This window comes from Vulpes lagopus, chromosome 3, assembly GCF_018345385.1.
Source record: "Vulpes lagopus strain Blue_001 chromosome 3, ASM1834538v1, whole genome shotgun sequence".
Taxonomy (NCBI): domain Eukaryota; kingdom Metazoa; phylum Chordata; class Mammalia; order Carnivora; family Canidae; genus Vulpes; species Vulpes lagopus.
The window spans coordinates 24,436,512-24,457,189 of record NC_054826.1 but is presented as its reverse complement, the minus strand read 5'-3'; the positions used below and the strand labels follow the sequence as shown (position 1 = coordinate 24,457,189).

Here is a 20,678-nt window from a genome sequence, read left to right as displayed (position 1 = left end):
TGATAATAAAGGAAAATCACTTGGTTACTTCTGCAAGTTTTTTTGGAGGAGAAATAGATTTTTTACTTTAGTAAATATACTATATTCTGGTATTTAACTGCTTTTCTTTTAACGTTTTATTTATTTATTTGAGAGAGAGAGACAGAGAGAGAGCGCACAAGCTGGGTGGGGGAAGCAGAGGAAGAGGGAGAGAATCTCAACTAGACTCCCCGCTAAGCCTGAAGCCCTACAGAGGGCTCCATCTCAGACTCTGAGATTATGACTTGACCAAAAATTAACAATGAGTGGTGACTGAGCCACATAGGTGCCCTTGATTGCTTTTTTAAATTCGAAGTGCAATTTTTAAAAAATATTTAATTTATTTATTCATGAGAGACACAAAGAGGCAGAGACATAGAGAAAGAAGTAGATTTCTTACGGGGAGCCTAACAAGGGACATGATCCCAGGACTCTGGGATCGTGACCTGAGCCAAAGGCAGATGCTCAACTACTGAGCCACCCAGGTGCCCCAAATTCAAAATGCAATTGAAAAGTTAGTAGTCCTGTAATTGCCTGGATAAACTGATTGATAGTTTTATTCTTAGTACGTGAAGGAATATTTCAATAAAATGTTAGTGTATTTTAAGGCTTAAAATAACACTCCTGACCTTCAGTCCTTAGAGCATAAGTTTGGAGATCTCCTCCTTTGCCCTCAGGAGTTTTGTAGGTTCCATTCATACCAACTTATTCCTTCTCACAAGGCCCAAGTGTATGAGATTACTTCAACTGGACTCAGTGAGTGATTTAAAACATTAAAAATAAAAGCATGCCCCACCAAAAAAATCATGTACTGAGTATTCATTTTTTTAAGATTTTATTTATTTATTTATTCATTCATTCATTCATTCATTCATTCATTCATCAGAGACACAGAGAAAGGCAGAAACATAGGCAGAGAGAGAAGCAGGCTCCCTGCAGGGAACCTGATGCAGGACATGATCCCAGGACCCTGGGACCATGACCTAAGCCAAAGTCAGATGCTCAACCACAGAGCCACCCAGGCATCCCTACTAGTCTCAGTTTTATGTTCCAAATTTTTACTGGTAGAATTTTATTTCCGTCTCTTGAGTCAAAGAAGGGGGCTTAAAGATAACTCAACCACTGAGTCATCCAGAAGTCCGGGTTTTGTGTATTCTTACTTAATAGTAACAATTCAGGTGGATATTGAATTTTAATTGGTGGGACACTGTTACATTATTTCTCAGTTAATCAACAAAAGTAAAATATTTTAAAGATTGGTAACTTTTAAGTCATTTAGAGAAGGAACTAAATTCACACACAAAAAAGCATTACCAATATAATTTATTTTAGAAATCCCTCTTTAAAGTAAATGCCATGGTATGTCATATCATAACTAAACATGCATAAATCTGTGTTGCTTTCTATATAAATATAGATGAGATGTAATTGTTTCTAGATAATTTATAATTGCTTTCATTTCTTCACCTATTTTTTTTCTATCTATTCTAGTGTTTTGGTAACTAGGATAAAGTTTAAATGTTAATAATTTTTTAAATGATGATAACATGCTATTTTTATATTCTTTCTCTGAAGGTGTACAAAATTAACAGAAAAAGTTGAACCTAGATGCCGAATTAACCAACTTGGTGGAGTGTAAGCTTAATAAAAATGGAATTTTCAAAATGATGAGTACCTATATCTCTGCCTTCCTCAATATCCTTATGCTAATATTCCCATCTTTCCATTTTTTTTTGTCGATACATAGCATTAAACTATATAATTTACTGGGTTCATAGTTTGATAGATTTAATTTGGTTTAATTATTAGTCACACTATGATATTGGCTACACAAACACACATGTAGTAACTGCTTTTGAAAATAAGTCACTCGGAGAAGGACAAACATCATATGGTCTCATTCATTTGGGGAATATAAATAATAGTGAAAGGGAATAGAAGGGAAGGGAGAAGAAATGGGTAGGAAATATCAGAAAGGGAGACAGAACATGAAGACTCCTAACTCTGGGAAACGAACTAGGGGTGGTGGAAGGGGAGGAGGGCGGAGGGTGGGGGTGAATGGGTGATGGGCACTGAGGGGCGCACTTGACGGGATGAGCACTGGGTGTTATTCTGTATGTTGGCAAATTGAACACCAATAAAAAATAAATGTATTATTAAAAAAAGAAAATATGAAGAATGCAGACTAAGAATACAGAAATGTATGAATTATCAACCACACAATCATTTTTAATAATAATCTATGAGGTTATGAAAAGGCAGAAAATTGCTAAATTTATTTTTAATCCCTTATGTATGAAAAAGTGAGAAAGAGAGAGAGAGTGAGCCTGAGAGAGAGACATAGGGTAACATTAATGGGCCATAAATGCATATAAATTGTTTAAAACATCCACATCAGAAAAATGTGATGAACTTTCTCTATAAGTTATTACATCACTAAAATTTCATTATTTTGATGAAATGCACTATGTTAATTCAAATGTAATATAATCATAAGTAACACTTGAGTATATGAACCACACTTGTCAAAGTAAATGAACAAAATATTATTTTGATGTAGGGCCCTTGAACTCCTTTATGGCATTGGTTTTGTTTACATTGTAATTTTCAAAATTAAGTAATCTACATGATTCCCTAGTGTGAATTAACAAGTAGCTCTCAATCAATGTTCCACATTTCTTCAGCAAGCCCACGAAAGAAAAAAATGCCTGTTTTCTTTCTTGTGGTGAAATTATTGTAGTCTATAACTCGTCACACTTCACTACGGAGAACACATTTTTATAACATGTATTATATCACCATCCCAGAAGTTCTTCTGTATGTATTCAATAAGGAAAAGCAAAACTATATTCAGAGTAATTCCATAATTATGAACTACAGATTAATGTACTCTAATATGTAAATCCTAAAGTCTTTCCATTGAAACAGATTTAGTCTTTAATTGATTACTTACCCATACAAGCATGTGAACAAAGTGAAGCTATGTCACTGAACTGCCTGACGTTCCTTTTCACTCTCACCAGAAAAGAACAAAATGCTCATTTTCTGGAAGTCTTCATCCCTTATATTTGGCAAACCTCAAATGTGTTCTTTTCCTTTGAAGTTTCTTTTCTTCATAGTGGATATAAAATTTACCTAATGATTTCAGTAAATAAAAACAAGAGAACTAAAAATGACACTAATCCATTATGGCAAACTCTTTACATAGAAAAGAAAACAAAACATGTAAAAGGAAGCAGTAATTTCAAGGACAAATGTGTTATGGTTGGTTGTCATTATTTATTGAAAAGCCATGTATGTACCAATGTAGCATTTCATTGGTTACTCTGACTTGAGAAAATTTGAGGCTAGACCAAGAGAGTAATCAGTAAAATATGTAAGAGTGGGAGGGAGGACACCTGTTGCCATAGATTTAAAAAGCCATGTCTTCAAAGAGGGCCTACAAAGAACCCACACAAGTACTAATCTATTGTCCAATTCTCAAAGCCACCAGATAGAAGCTAGAACTAACAGGAGTGATGATCCTGAACTAATTGGATTTTAAATCAAGATGAAAATGCAGCATGCATTATCCAGAAATGGAACAGTCTAATTTAGTAATTACGGGATTCACTGCCATTGACTCCATCCCAGCTCGCATTGTTTCAGGCATTGGGTCCACCCCCCACTTCCCCTGGGATGGCACAGCCTTCTCATTTTTTGCTGTTAGGAAACTTCCATCAATGCTTTGTTTCAATTGCTCATTCTCTCTTATCTCCTTTGTATAAATCCCTTTGCTGAGTACAGTTTCCAATCAATAGAATAAAATGGTATCCGTAAATACAATTTGGAAATTATTACACATATTCTCATTTCCGGTAACTTCTACTTTGAGCCTAGGAACTTTAACCCTTTTATTCTTCTTCACAATCTAAATCAAAGGAAAAAATTAAAGGGAAGTAACATCATTCATCAGCTCATATGTGAAGAAATAGAATAGGGATGGCATACCACTGACTTCCAACAGAATGGAAAACTTGAACTGACTATAACTGACTTTAAGGTATGGAAGTGGAATTGTTTGTTGGAGTGTTTTGAAATAAGAGAGCATAGGAGATACTGTTGTGTCTATTCTATTTCCAAACCTGGTGGTATTGGACAAATATAATATCAAGGATGACAATAGCAAAATAATTAAGATTAGAGCACAAAAACAATTCCTATGTTGGCTATATGTTTGGATTTGGATTCTATATATCTATATTGTAAATGGATGCCATATTGGGAGAAAGCATAGCAGATGTTATAGGGCATACATAGGCTTTGGAGGTAACAGAGTTCAGATCTATTTACTAGGTCTGTGAACTTAGGCAAGGTATTAAACCTCACTCAGCCTCAACTTTCTCTTCTGTAGAATGAGACTAATAATAGGATCTTCTACACAGGACTTCAATAAAACAATGTAAAGTTCTTAGGATGGTGTCTGGCTCATAGTGAGTACTTAGTAAATGTTAGTCCTATGGTTATAATTCCAAATATTCATTCAAATCCTCAAACCTGTATAATTTCACTAGACACACAATGGAATAACCAAATAATAATCCTTTTCCCTTTGGCTGCAACAGAAGAGAGAGTAGAAGTTTAAAGAATAGTGTTCAGTTTAAGCCAATGTACCACTCCTAGCAGGCAAGGCAGTTTTCCAACACAGATTTTCGAGGTTTCCAGGATGAACTGGAGATTCCATTTTGTCAGTTTACTAAAGTTCATTGTTTTGGGTAGTGAAGATTAAAAATAACTAAATATCTGAAGCCCTTATGTGTCTAAACTAGGATAATTTCTATTGCGGTATGCGTTTACATCCTCTCTCTAGCATCTTCTCTCCATAGAGGCAACTACACTGAAAAAAAAAGTGTAAAGAGAAAATTGCCTAGTGTGCATGATCTTAATGCTATAGAAATATAGAATTTCATTTTTAATGATTTCGTTCAAGAAGGTCTGAGGCGTACACCTCTGCAATAAAAAGTGATGTCTACCACTGAGAATAGCAGCTCGCTCTTTTGAACCAGGACATCATCTTCTCTTCACACCAAATTTAGTTATTCAGAGCTTTGGTGGTTGAACAGCATCTTCCCTTTAGATTTTTCTGCTCTTTTCTTAGGGATATGCTAACACACTCTCAAGTGTGTCAAGTATTGCTGACTTGAGAGGTATCCTCTTGAGGGTGACCTTTTTTTTTTTTTGAGGGTGACTTTTATACCTCTTTATTTGTTGTTAGATTTATAAAATAACTCCTAGGGGACCTTTCTTACTTTCAGTGTTGATGGGCTCCTCTATATTTGGTCCCATGCACAGAGAGCCAGTATAGCCCTGTGGTTAAAATTGTGAGCACTGGAGCCATACTGTAGATTTACAACCTGATTCAGCCACTAACTAGCTGTGCCACCATGCTCAGGTTACTTATCATCTCTTTTATCTTATCTATAATTAACATCTCTGGGTCTACAATTATAATTGTAGAATATAAATATATTAAGCCAATATATCACTCCTATGGGGCAAGGCAGTCTTCCAACACAGAATTTCTAGGTTTCCAGGATAAAGTGGAGATTCCGTTTTGTCAGTTTACTGAAGTTCATTGTTTTGGATAGTGAAGATAAAAAATAACTAAATATCTGAAGGTGATATAAATATCTAAATATCTGAAAGAAAGATATCTGAAAGATATCTCATGTAGCATCCACCTTGTCATGTCGTAATAGTAAAAACTCAATGAGGTACACATAAAAAATGCATAGAACAAAGTTTGGTAAATAGAAATTATACAAGGAATGATTCATTATTCACTGTTCACTATTACTATTATATCATTCATTCATTATATTATTATTATTACTATCATCTTCATTTCCAGAGTTCTTGTGAGAAGTCTATCTCTCCATCTGTATGTTAAAACCAACCCTTCACTGCCTTGGATGCTTTCTCAGAACTCACTAATCAAGGAATTAAGGAGCAATGCCTTCCTTCTAAGGGAAGATCTTTGCTACAAGGCAACACCTCATCCTTTCTTGTCACCTTTCATTCATCCAGTCACTCAATTAATATCCATTAGGCAGCCTGTAATAAGAGATGCTTCTAGAAACTAGCATACAATACCAACCACAATTTATCATTTAGATCCAGTTGAATGACAAGTTCTTAGGTTATTATTGTTATAATTAGCACAAGGCAATGCTTGGTCTTCCAATATAGGAACTCAAGCCATTGGCTTAATATCATATATTTAAAAAGTATTGTTATTTTTCTAGGTTTAAGTTCATACTACTTCCTTGATCATGTATTTTAACTTTTGTGTGACTTCAGAATAAATATTTACAAGACCTAAAATATTTTTTACTATGTCTTAATGCTTGAGAAATAAATAAGTTGGTTGTCTTAGAAACAGCCTTTTTGATTACATATCCTGACAATTACTTAGGTCAGTATATACTTAGGTCAATATATACTTTTCCTATTGGTTCCAAGAGTTACAGTTCAGGAAATGGAAGTATAGTATTGGAGTTTATCATGTTTATAGCTTTCTGTTCTCCCGGGAAAAAACAAGAAATCCATTTTTTGACCTCCTAGACGTGGTGCTCTGCCATGCTGAAAAACAGTGTTTCTAAAACTGGAACTAAATTTAGATTTAGGAGACAGGAGTTTCCAGTCATAAGAGAGTAACAGGATTTTGAATTAACCTCTTGCCATAAACAACTAGAAAACTGGGCAAAATGTAGGAAACAACTGTTTTCATATTTTGAACAATAGACAGCACAGCACAATGATCCCTGAGAGAGAGGAAACAAAAGAAATGAGACCTACAGTTTCTTAGGCTCTTTGCCTAGAGATTTCTAGGCTGTAGCACAATAAAGGAAAATCTGAATAGTGCCTGGAGGCCTCCCTGAGTGAAGAGGCAGCTAGAATTTGCAGGGCATTTGCAGCAGGAAGTTGTGCAGCAAAAGGGCTCCAAAAATATGCAGAGGAGTCTTTCTGAATCTTTAGCTTAATGCCAACCTTTGTTTGCATACAGTGAAACTCCAAGAGACAAAGCAAGAAAAACTTCTGAAAAAGGAACAATTTCTGGGCAGCCAGGTAATGAATTCCAGAGTTTGTACTAGTCTAGAACTGTTGAAATTCCCACTAGCCAGAGTTGAGGCTCCTTTGGTACTCAGAACATTCACTAGAGGCCATCTAAGGGCCTCTAGTGTCTAGTGAGGCCTTAGAGGGAAGGCTATACTAGCCCTGGGAAAAAAGGCAATTGTGAAGCTATCCTAAAAGAACTTAAAAGCAAGTCTCAAAGGGATAAATTTTTTTTTCCACAAGCAATCTTATTGCCTAAAGAATAAAGTCCAAAGCTCTTGATTGGAATACAAGAAAATCAGGCATCCAAGAACTCCAAAGCCACCACCATCCATTAGATGTAGCTTAACCATGAAATTATTTCAGAAGATAAGCATGGAGTCGTTAGTTCTTTTACCAGTCATTACCTGTACAGGTCCCAAATACATGTGAAATATATACTTTCAACTGCACCTTAAAATGAGGTCACACTGGGCTCTCTTTCTTCATGCCACAGCAACTGGTGATGCTCCGGACTGTGACTTTGCCCATTGTGGACTGCAGTAAGAACACAGAACTGAGACTTGAAGCCAGTCCCCAGTAAACATTATCATGTGAGTAAGAAATAACTTTTTTGTCTTAAACCCTTGAGATTTTCCACAGTTGTTAACCTCAGTATAACTTAGCTCATCTTTATTGATAAAATGGAACTGGCATAATAGAAAGGAACAATTACAATTTCCAAACTATAAGAAACGTGAGCATTTATGATTTTTTCCTAGGTCTGTTGCAGTATGTTTAGGAGATTCTGAGTTAAACGAAGTTTATGGTTCGATGGGTTCCTTTTATTCAATAGCCCTTCAGATCCTTTAACCTGCATTGGACTCTCTGATTAGAGTCTGTGTGATAAATGATGTTTTCATACTTAGTTGACCATTAGTTGTCTTTTTTCCAAAAGCACTAGTGCTCTGAGGAACACCTTTTGGGAACTGTTGAAGTGGTCTAATGCTTTATCATGCAAATGAGGTTAAACCTCCAAACTGAGGTTAATAGGTAATGTCTGAACCATACAACCAGAACCCGCATCTCTTCAGTCTTAGTTTTATGCTTTCTGCTGCATTATAATACAGGATGAAGCTTATATTTTTCCTCATGGGGTAACTTTTCATAGGAAAATGACAATTATAAAAATTTAAAATAGCTAAATATCACAAGATCTTAGATCTGTAGTCTTTCTTAGGTAGAATGTAGGACAGTGGGGAATTATATTTCACAATATGTACTTTATGAGAGTGAATCTACATTGAAAGAGGTAAAAAATCAACCTAAATGAAATTCACATAAGTTGCATTGACATTTGAGCTCATATGAGATCACTGAAAAGCTGAAGGTTTCTTTTGAATGCCATACATAAATCTGTCCAGAGCTGTTTCATGTGTGGCATAAAAGCCACCTTTTCAACAAGGCCTTCCTTGAACTTTCTAGAGAAAATTTCGCCTATCCACCCCATCTGCCTGTTTGGGAACTCTATCTTTCTCCCTATTTTCTTCTATAAACTTACAATCTTTGGACACACAGTCTATTTTCCACATGTGTTTGCTTACTATTTCCTTCCTCAGTAGAATGTAAACACTGTAAAGTCAGGGATATTTGTTAGTGTTCTCTAAGGTATTGCCAGCACATACAAGTTTGCGTGGCATATTGTAGACACTCAGCAAATATCTGTTGAAATTATGCATAATTTTTAATTGTCTCATACAGTTTGTATGAATTTGGATATGATCTTTAACTTTCATTATGTTGTTGTTCATGAAGCCTTGCATAAGGTAGTAAGTAATTTCAGTTTACTAAGTCTAACCAAATACCAGGTATCCAGAGGATATGAAATAAAAATAAGAATGACTGGTAAATAAAAGTTTTCTAGAGTATGATCTTGGAAGAGATATGAAATAGGTAAAATTAATCTCTAAGCTCTCTTTTACATAAAATATTCCTAGTACAAACCCCTCCTCCCAGTTGCCCGAATCCCCTTATTTCTGAAAACCACTCAATCTACCATTTTGGAAATACTCCATTTTCTAGCACACTGCAATACTTCTACCCTACATGTTGTCTAACTAATTCTGGTCCTGGCCCTTTTTATTACTCTTTTATCCTAAGTAGATGAGAAAGTCTCATCCACTGATCCCACAATGTGTGCAGGTATGTTAGGTATCATGGCCTTACTCATCCTTAGAAAACTAGTGAGGACATATTTATGAGCATGGAGTGACATCATTATCCTTAAAACTACTTCAGTAGGGAAGACTTTTCTTAAACTCTGCTCAATTTAATATTTAGGAAAGGTTGGAATCAAGGAAGGTGATTTCACTAGGAGATTGGGGAAAGCACTCCTGTCTACAATTTTCTTTTGTCCCTAATATTAGTTTCTAATCAAATAGAAACTTGATTATCCAAAAGCAGATGGACAAGAAAAGGTACTTTTTAAAGTCAATTCAGAAAGTCATTCTGTTTATCCTCCCTGATTCTAATACATATTCTGTAAACATCTGTCTGTGTGCAGGGAAGAGTACATTTACTAAATAGAAAACTTGGAAATTCTGAGAATGAAAGACCAAGACAAGGTGTAGACCCCTCAGAAGGTGTGGTTCTCCATTACTGTGAGAGTTCATTGTTGAATACGTGGCTTTCATGGATATGTCAAAAGGGTCATGATTTCCTTTCTCTGTCTTTTTAAGATTTTCTCTTCTCTAGAAAACCTCTTTTCTTGAATTAGAGAAATTCTTTATTTGATGTAAATTTCTGTTTCCACTATCAAAGCTGATGAGTTTTAATTAATTCATTTTGGTGACTTCAGTCTTTAGAGAAGATCATTTCCTTTTTGAATGCAAGCAGCAACCCAAAAGATGACACATTTTGTCTTCTTTCTACGCCCAAATGTAAATAATTATGATAACCTCTTGCTATGTGGGAGGTGGCTGTCTAGTATGATCATTAAATTACAGCTCCTGTATTGTGTTCTCTTTGGGTAATGTTCATCCTAATTCGATAGACTAAATTGTATGTGATGCAGAAAATTCCTATTTGTACTTACAAAATATAGTTTAGCAAATTGCTCTGTGACACCATTCATTTTATTTCATGAACATTTGTTGTAGAAAATGAATACAGTTCTTTTTATTAGTTATATTGTGTTCTTCCATAAAAAGAGACCAAAACCTTTTATAAATATCAGTCTTATAAAAAAATATACAACTAAGGGAAATAGTGTTATTTTACCCACTTCACTATGAAGAAATTGATAAAGGTTGATATCCTTCTTCAACATCATACATCATGTTAAGGACAGAATCAGAGACAGAAACTGCCTCCTACAATTCCTTAGCTCCATTTTATCACCTGGATCACAGTTGGATTTAGCTACAACTCTTCCAAATGGTAGCTTTTTGAGCCAGTCATTCTGAGACATGGAAAGTTTATTTTATCTCATCCCCCCACCCTTTTACCTCAATGTCGGCTCAGTCCTTGATTAATACATGCCCCCCTCCCCCTCTCCCCAAGAGAATACCACAGTTGTCAGTGTTGTATACTGTGATATGTACATTCTGACAATGCTACTGACCCTGGGAACCATGATTCATATTTTATTGCCACCTTACTAGGTTGTTTTTATAGGTGGTTTTATTGTCCCCATCTATTTATTCAGAAGGTATCATTTTGAAAATATAAACCTAAAAATAAGAAAGCAGTTGAGGAGAAAAATAGAATGTGTGGTTTTTTGGAAGGAATTTAACAAACTATATTTCAGAACGTGTCCGAATGTTTCCACTCTTCCAAATTTATTTCCCTGAATGCCCTCCCACCCCCACCCCCACCCCAAGAAATAAAGATGCTGTAACAGAAGCCGAGGTCATCAGAGCTAGAAGGAATCTTAGAATTAACCTGTCAAGCACTTTCAGTTGTACAGATGAGCAAACTGAACTCTAGAGCAGGTGAGAAAGTGACTTGCTCAAATTCTTACAGCCAGTTCACTTACAAAGAAGAGCCAGCTCTTCCTCAGTGCCTCAGTCAAGCTCTACTTTGCACACTCTGCCTCTCAGAACAGGTGCTCAGTAAGTGCTTAGTGACTGATAGTGAGTCCATCTACTGTTTGCACTGCATTGAGCAGGGTGCCATGGGGACAGAGGAGGAGTTCTGAGAAAGAAAAGATATTTTTATCTGAAGGGAGGTTGGCTGATCTCATCATTATTGGGCTTGATTCCTGAAAAGCTGGAAAAATCCAAGGGAGCTTGTGAAAAATAGGAAGCATTTGTTCTGTTTTCTTAGCCGCTGTTGTAAATATCTCCTAGGACAAGAATCGTGATTAATAATAATCAATCAATCAATCTGTCATGAAGGATTTATTAAATATATAATATGTATGCAGCACTATATTCCAGAAAAGTGGGATGTGCCAAGGCAAAACAGTGATTGAAATTAATATTTTGGTTTTGCTATTTTCACCACGTATACAGACTTCTCATCTGCAAAGTGGGATAATAACCTCACAGTTCACAGTTCTTTTGAAAGAACCAAAGATAAGATTGAGATTATGTAAATTAAGTAATTATCAAAGTGTAGCTGCTGTTTAATCAGTTTTTATTATTTTAAAAAGCTTTTTAAGTTAAAAAGAACTGTATAGGGATACCTGGGTGGCTCAATGGTTGAGCATCTCCCTTTGGCTCAGGTCATGATCCTGGGGTCCTGGGATGGAGTTCCACATCAAGCTCCCCGCAGAGAGCCTGCTTCTTCCTCTGCCTGTGTCTCTGCCTCTATGTGTTTTTCATGAATAAATAAATAAAATCTTTTTTAAAAACTGTATATTTATAAAAGTGATAAATACAAAAGTATCTAAGGGAAATGGGATATACATTTTAATGTTATTTTATGTGCAGTTAAGTTGTTTAGGCTCCTTATTTGTGTCTGGGTTACCTTTGAAAACAGCTGCCCGTGACACTTTCAAGAAAGATCTTACAATATTGTCAACAACTCATTTTCCTTTTAGAACTTCAGCTCTGAAATTTTCACGCTGTACGTATCTTCCCTCCCAGGTCCTATGAAACTTACTAAAAATAGATGTCTACACTTTTGCTTTCGTTTCTTGTGACCCTTTTTTGTTCATGGGTTTTGATTCTTTACTGCATGATGCTCACTATAGGAATTAGGACCACTTCGTTGTCAGCCTGCTGTGCATTTCTACCTAAATCAGCCACTTACTCTTTCCCAATCTCATAGCTAGAACATAAACGTCAAGAATATATTTGGCATTTTTAATAGAATACAGATTTTTAGATCATTAAATTAAAGATCAATGACCAAAAAAAAAAGGGGGGGGCGGGTTTTACTTTTCTGCTAGAAAATTGCTTTTTAAATTACTTTATGTCAGAGCACCTGGGTGGCTCAGTGGTTGAGTGTCTGCCTTTGGCTCAAGTCGTGATTCTGGGGTCCTGGGATCGAGTCCCACATCATACTGCCCACAGGGAGCCTGCTTCTCCCTCTGCCTATGTCTCTGCCTCTCTCTGTGTCTCTCATGAATAAATAAATAAAATCTTAAAACAAGTAAATAAATAAAATTACTTTATCTTGAGTTTAAAGTCATTATTTTCAAAGTGAAGCTTCTGTCCCTTTTCACAATGTAAGCATTTCAAACTAGATGAAAAATCAGTTTTTATTTTAATATTTCAAAAATGAATGTTTTATTACCTTAGTTTTTAAATATAAAATCTCTTACATTTTAAAATCTCTCTAGACTTTTTTTTAATTCTCCAGGAGTTCTCATTTATCAGATCATAAATGGTATATATACATATATATGTGTATGTATATGGCATATATGTATTCAATATTTTATATTGAAGTTTTAATAATAAGTTAATTTTATACATTACATGTTCATATATGGAAGCATAATATACATGTATAAACCACACATGTAGAAAGAAAGAAATGGAGCTCACTTTGGCAGCACATATACTAAAGTTGGAATGATGCAGAGAAGATTAGCATGGCCCCTGTGAAGGATGACATGCAAATTCATGAAGCATTCCATATTACAAAGAGAGAGAAAGAAAGAACAAGACAAGGAAAGGAAAAAAGAGGACTCTCACAGGACTGTATCGAGGCCATAGAAATGGATCACAGAACACAGCACCCAATATTCTCATTTTCTAAGCTATAATTGCTCTGTTATTTCAAAAACCATTCAGCAAAATGTGATACATATTATGTACATGATATTTTCACTTTTAGTTTATTCCATATTTGGGAATTTTTAGAGAACTTTATTTGCTCATTCCACTTCATTTAATTCAACAGCCAGGAGCTGGTCTCTAGTACATAAGGCAATCCCCTATCTGTCTTAGTACTAACAAACACACGACAAGGAAAAGAACCAGTGTCTGTTTTTATCACATCCATTCTACATACACAAACATATTCACACACACTTCGGTTAGCTTATTTCTTTCTTACTTTTGGCCACTTTGTCCCTGGAGGTCTACTGTAGCTCTGCTTTATTTAGAGATTTGATCTCTTTGGACTCCTCTCTGGTATTTCTGGATCTTATGGCCCCCAGTGCCATGCTCTTTTCTTTCGGAATAGTTCACTGAACTGTAGCTGTGTGGGAATTGATTGGGAGTGCATCTGTAGCTTGGCACTCAGCAGGGGAGTGCTGCCAACCAAGTCATCAATATGTGCTCCCACACAGCTGGTTCCTCTTACGTCCACTCGAAGATTCTCTATCAGAAACATCAGTCAGAAGGCGCACTCTGGAGTTGGGAGTCTGCCTTCCTGTATTTTATCCTTTTCCACTGATGGTACTGGAGCAAGCCCCACAGAAAATAAATCCGAGATATAAGCAAGTAGCCAGAAAAATTAAATCATGCTTTCTCATCACCAGTTGATATACCTATAAAAATCTAGAGCAATTACTCTGTTAATGACTCATGGAGAGTAAGCCTCCCAGAAACTCTGGTCATAGAATCACAATGGCTGCAGCTGCAGGAGGCTGGGCGGTTTCAACTTTCAGGCAATTCTTTGAACACAGCATTTTGATTTCAGTTTATATCTCTTGAGTTTCAATATGAGTAAACTCTGAGACTCAAAGCAAATCTTGGCACACTGAGAGTTGGGAACAGCACCATCTGAAACCAGGAATCGCCCCCAATGTGTGCAGAAGGTGACCCAGGTCCACGGAGAAATATTCAGACCTCTACAAGTCAGTTAATAAAACAGAGCTGCATATTGAATGGATTTTTTTTTTTAAGAAAAAGTGCTGTTTTGTCTGCTTTGGGGTTTCGCTGCCATGGTTTTGCACAGATGTGACAATGACTATGGATTTTACTAAAAGAATATGTTTACTCTCCACCAGTTTTGATCACATCCATGTTGGAATCAAACTTTAGGGAATAAAAAATCCATCACATTGAAAATCTTGGGGGAAAAGTCAGTATATATGTTAATAATAAAAAGGTGTCTAATAGCATTTGCAGGAAATAAATTCTCTGCTGAAATCATGCACAAAAGCTGAAAACGACTCAGATACCCTGGGTTTGTACTTCTGCCTGTGAAATAGTAGGAATTACAAACAGAAATGAAGCTCTAAATATCCTCACAATTTGAGTAGCTACTTATTTAAACTCATAAAGAAATGAGGCAAAAGGCCGAATTGTGAGTTTATCACTGGGAATTACCAATAGCATTTTAAAAATTAAATTTGAAGAGCAAAAAGATAATGTATTTCCCTGGGCTTTTTGTTGTGGTGGTTGCTTTATTGATGTTGATGTGACTGGTTTTCCAAGGTCCATATCTGAAGTCCAGACATATAACCCAAGAGTCTTTCAAAAGTCAAGGTTTATCCAAGGGCTTTAAAAGAGCAGATTTTATGAATCCAATTTTGTTCTAAGTCTGAATATTTTAAGTTCCTTGAGGCCTAGCAGCTAAGAAATAATTAGATTAACAGATTTCTGCTGTGACCTATCAGTCTACCTATATGCAGTAAGGGCCATTATGAAAATAAGAAATGGATAATTGTCTCATTTAAAATCTGAATTTTTTTTTTTTCCTAGAGAGAGAGAGCACATAGGGGAGGAGTAGAGGGAGAGGGAGAGAGAATCTCAAGCAGGCTCTGTGGGCTCAGTCTCACACCCGCAGATCATGACCTGAGTCAAAATCAAAAGTTGGACACTTCACCAACTGAGCCACTGAGGCACCTCCAAAATGTGAAATAGTTTTTTAAGACAAATGATCGAACTCATCATAAGTCTTGTCAAAGCTCATTTGTTCTTGAAAGTTGAACTACATGGTTTGGCCTTAAGGGTGGCATCAAGGTATTAAATAAAGAATATGGAATCACTAAATTAAAAATGATTGCTAATGTTTAAGCACTCTAGAAATTCATGACTAAGAGGAGAATATAAATATTTTAGTGGTTACTTAGAGTCAATCTTACAAAGCCCTCTGTCAACTGAGAGAATTCTATAAAACTAAACATTTTGTCTTTGGACATAAACACATTTTGAAAATTTTAAGTATCTTATATGGAGGACAAACACATTGATTTGGATTTGTGAGAGGATTATGTTTGCAGCATGACTTAAACAGCACACTGAAGGATGAAGTAATTCATAAGAAAACACTTTAGAATATAAATACTATACCCAGTTTTAAAACATGCATAATGCACTGTGCTTGTGATTCCATGATAATCATACTCACTTGCAACCCTGATTCTGTCTTCACCTCGCATTCTCCTAATCACGGAACCATAGAATGAGAGGAACAGAGCCTAACCCCTTCACGTTACAGACGAGAAAATAGAGCTAAAATAAAATTTAAAATACAATAGGGCAATCCAGTGGGAAAATTCTCTAAGCAGTTAAGAATAATATGCTTAACATGGAGACCTTGATTTCTGTCATTCTCCTTTGTGAGAAAAGTAACTCTGCTGTGCTGGAGATAAATCTGAAAGTACAAAGACAAGGAAATAAATAAGGAATCGTAAATCTAAGTGCGACACAAAGAATATGCAAGTTGAATTTTTGCTTACATTACTTCAGATTGCCACAAAACCAAAGAGCAACAAGTTTGGTGTTGGCAATCGAAAATGGCAGCCCAGTTTCTGCCATATATTTGTCGACTGACTAATTTGTGCTCTCGTTCTCTACTCCCTCACCTCTAAAAGGGCATACTAATACCTCCCCTGCCTGTGTTCCAAGGCCATTGTGAAAAGCAAATGAGACAAAGGATTTGAAAGGCTCTGTAAGTTCCAAGGCACTACGAAATGATTGTGCTATTAGAGTGGGTGCCACATATAAGTCTGCATTGCTCTAGGTCAGACTTGTTGCCAAATGACACCAAATTGAGTTTCTGGAGGACAGCCAGTTGATAAACATTGAAACTAAGGTATGCTTTCAGGAAGTCACACCTGTAGCCATCTTTCATTGTTCAACTGACAACTGGGCCTTTCTTCATATCGCTTGGCAAACCTTACGTCTTCTTCAAAACCCTCTCTGGAACAGTGTATGGCTGCCAGTGCTTTTGCAAATCCTAGGCATCAATTCCCATCCTCTTTGCTTTCTCATTTGTATACCATTTTTCAATTACATCTTAGCCTTGCAACCTTGCACTACACTGGTCTGGATTTTCAAACAAAGCAACAACATAAAAGAGTAAAGGCAACAAGTTCTATATCAAAAGAGCTACGTTGAGTAGGGAATACAGCCTGCAAAAAGCAGGTAACCAATGCCTGTCAGAATGACAGGGAGGAGAGGCTAATATAACTGGATTCCTGGCTTACAAAGGAGTTAAAAATGAAACAGCGCCAGCTTAAAATCAATATGAAATTCTATAGGCAGCCTTTACAAAGAAATCAAGGCAAGCATAATATGATCTCGGCGCTCACTCTCGGGAAGAAACGATCACTCCATCGTGCAGTTCTAGCTAAATGCAAAAGCCAAGTCTTCCTAAAAGCCCCCCTGAAATGGAATTACTGCAATCAGGCGCTGTGGTCAGGAGGGCATGGATGAGATTGATGAGGTTATCAAGAGACAAATAAGGAGCGAGCCTATACAAATTGCTGAGCAGAAAAGGAAAACAGGTTCACATAGCATATCATTAACAGTTTTCTTTCCAGGGATAGAATCAGATTTCTACTTAACCTATCAATGGGCTTCCAAATATGCAAACTCAATTAAACAAGAGATGGAAGGCGCACCACCATCCCACTCAGAATGTTTCCCATCAGCCGGATTTGGTTTTCTAAGCGATGGTCTCAAGCGACCCTTCCTATCTGACTTCACAGAGCTTCATTGGGCTCCCATGGCTCTACTGGGCAGTCCTGAATGTAAAAAGCAAGGAAAGAAAACATAGGCTTCACCTAGCTTCATTCATATGTATTTTTAAAAATGCCTCAAGGTAAATCAGAGATGTTGAATAGTTAAATAACTGATAGTTTTACAATCCTTTACCAGGGTTCCTCATTGTAGACTTTTTTTGAATGGTGGAGACTACTACTTTGGACACAGGCTTTCCAGCATAGACATAACACCAGGAGAAACCCTAGAGAGTAACTCTAGTTTGGAGTCCTCATTTTAAAGCTAGGGAAACTAAGGCCCAATGAAACTGTGTGCCTGACTTCAAAAAGTTAACGCTGGAATCCAGTCAGATACCCATCTCCCCAGGGTTACAGTGACTCTCAGCTCAAAGCTTTCTTTCTCTCTTGCCTCTTGTTCATAGTTAACACATTTCTAGGTTCACCAAAGCAACAAATGATAACCACAAAGTCTTCCATGATTGATACATCTCTAAATAGAATATAGAAATGATTGGCTTGAACCGTATCTCCACAGAAAACTTTTGAAACAACAGTGATTTTTTCTGAAAGGTGAGAGGGGTAGAAATCTTCCCATATTAAAGTTTAACTCCAGATAAGAAGAATTTTAAATTTGTTTTTGAGATGCCTCAAGTTTTATGTTATTCCTTGAAAATGTATGCTTTTGTCAAATTTCCAAGTCCTTTAAAATATGTCCTTGAGCATGATCTTCAGAACACAAGGCTGAACTGCCTGTTATGCCATCTTCATATATTTATCATTATGGGCATCAAGAGGATCTAGAGAAGTCGCTTTTGCTGGTACCTGATTTAAGAATGTAACTTACTGCTTTACTGAGAACTACCCTAGAGGAATGGTATCACAGGGAGGATGTTGAGAATCAAATACCTTGATCTATTGCCTTGATGAGTGAGGGAGTATCAGTATTTCTGGAACCCCTCTATTTCTGGAAAAAAAGTAAAGCCAATCCAATTTATTGTCTCTGCCCTTACAACAAAAGAGCAAAGCAACAACTTTCCCTTTCTTCTAAGTCCCTTGTAGAGCAGCTGAGGCCTTCCTGGAAATCAAGGTGAGGAGAGATGTGGTGAAGGAGAGCACACCTATGCTAGAACCATATAAGCCCAGAGGAGCTCACAATGGAAATGAAAGCCTGAATGAAGGCACCATCGGGTGCCTGAATAATACCTGAATAAGGTGTTAACCCGTGTCAGAAATTGGTGTTTCATTTACAGAGTTTCCCACAATTTCTCGTACTTTTTTTCATTTTCTCTGCTTTAAAACTTCATTTTCACCCATACCACGAGTTTTGGGTATGATATCTCTACCATTTCAGAAGTGACATATCATAATACATTAGTGGAGAAAGCTGAAAATCAAATTAGCTTAAATTGAAAAGCAAACAATATTCATTTTTACACATTTTCTAGACTGAGGAACACACTTATTTTAAGGCTTTATTCTGATGGCTGTTTATATGATAGTTAACAATATTTGTGATATATGACTTGGGAGAGATGAGTGTGTTTTTTTAATTGCAGCTTCATTTTTTCCTGTAAAGACGATTTTGATAAGTGATCCTCTTTGAAAGTTGGGAACGTAGGGGAAGATTAATCTAGCCCAGTAGAGAAACTAAAGTGGCAAAAATTGATTAAGGCATTAAAATATCTACAGTATGCCTAGAAAATATGAGCTGTCTCTAAATGGTCCCAGTAAATCACAAACCAAACTCAAAGGAAGCAGTTAAGAAGAGCTTCCCAAGTAATAGAAAAGTTTTCAGGGTAAAGTATTCAGAAAGTGTCATTTTATTTTTATACAATGTGAGATTACAGAAAAATATTTATATAGCTAAAACAGCTCAGTCTTTTCTCCCTAGCTTTTCAGGAAAGAAGAAATATCCCTAATTCACAAGTAATATCTGGAGTATAGATAATCATGTAGATATTTTATATACCTACATATAAACACACAAATATATGTTATACTACCTGTGGCCAATTAGGTGATGTGATGGAATATAAGGAATCCTTCAAATTCTACTGCCACATAGAGTGGCTCACAAACCCCTTTCCCCATCTGAAACTTCCCAAACTTTGTGTTTCTCTTCTAGGATTTAGAAATATTTTCTAAATTACCATATTGAAAAATTATGTTTCTTGAGAAAGAATCACAATTAAAAGTCCTTGTGAGGATAGGCAAAGCCATTAACATTTCTTTTTATATCTGCACTTTGACCACATTGGTTTGCCTCGATCTCAGAAACTAATGAAATTTGTTTTAGGAGGTGGGAAAAATTTGAAACTTTTTTTTTTCATGAGGCAAGCAGGTTATGTATGACCTCACAGGGAGAGAGTAGACAAGTTGTGAGCATTTGAGGGATTTCAAAGTAGGTCAGAACAGCCTAAAAATAGAATAGAAATAGAATTTTCTCACTCAAACTGGGCTCACTGTGGCTCTCTCAGATCTCTTGATTTATTCTTCCTTGGTTTCATTTGAGTCTTCTCACATATTCCTCACAAAAATGATTCTAAATATTTTAGCTTTCTTCAAATTCCACATACCCCTCCACTCTTTTACTCTGAACAGATTAGCCTGCTATTTACTTTCCTTTGTAGAGCAAAACCCTTGCAATGAATTCCTCCTCTGTACTCAGGACTCAGCTCCACTTACAAGCAACCCTTCTTCTTTGACCAGGAGCTGACCCCTTAGTGCCTTTCAGAGAGACACTGCCTGTGAGCACCTTGCTCTTCCTCAGGGTGAACTTCTCCCTCTTGGTCCACTGCCCTCAGTGCCATACTTTGGACAAACATTTTTCTATTACTCAATCCTGAAGTTCTTCTCATTTCCACTATTTTCTTTTTATCTCCTCTTTCCCTCCTAGACTTTTATAATAGCTACATTTACTACCTCCACATTCTATCCAAGTTCTCCATTCTGGCTTTGAAAACTTCTCCTCCCACTTATTAGCCCAAGAACGCTAAATAGTGTCTTTGATCCACAATCCAACTGATTGAACAGTTTAATAATTACGCTTGTAATGAACTTCTTCATAAAGTGGATCTGCTAAAATTCCCCCATTACATTTATTCTGTAGCTGAACACCGATATTCCTGAATTTAAACAGTGAACTGGCATAGTGAACTCAGAAGTCTCATCACGCTGAGATAGAATGAAGTTTTTCTCTAATACTATGAGTAATCTTCTATTACAGTGCAAAGAA

At 36.4% G+C, this 20,678-nt stretch overlaps 1 non-coding gene across 1 annotated transcript; it reads left to right on the top strand.

Moving 5' to 3' along the window:
- Window positions 1-13,080: 13,080 nt before the first annotated feature.
- On the top strand, window positions 13,081-13,186 carry LOC121488477. Its single transcript, XR_005987102.1, has one exon. It is a non-coding gene; the product is annotated as a U6 spliceosomal RNA (small nuclear RNA).
- Window positions 13,187-20,678: the final 7,492 nt, after the last annotated feature.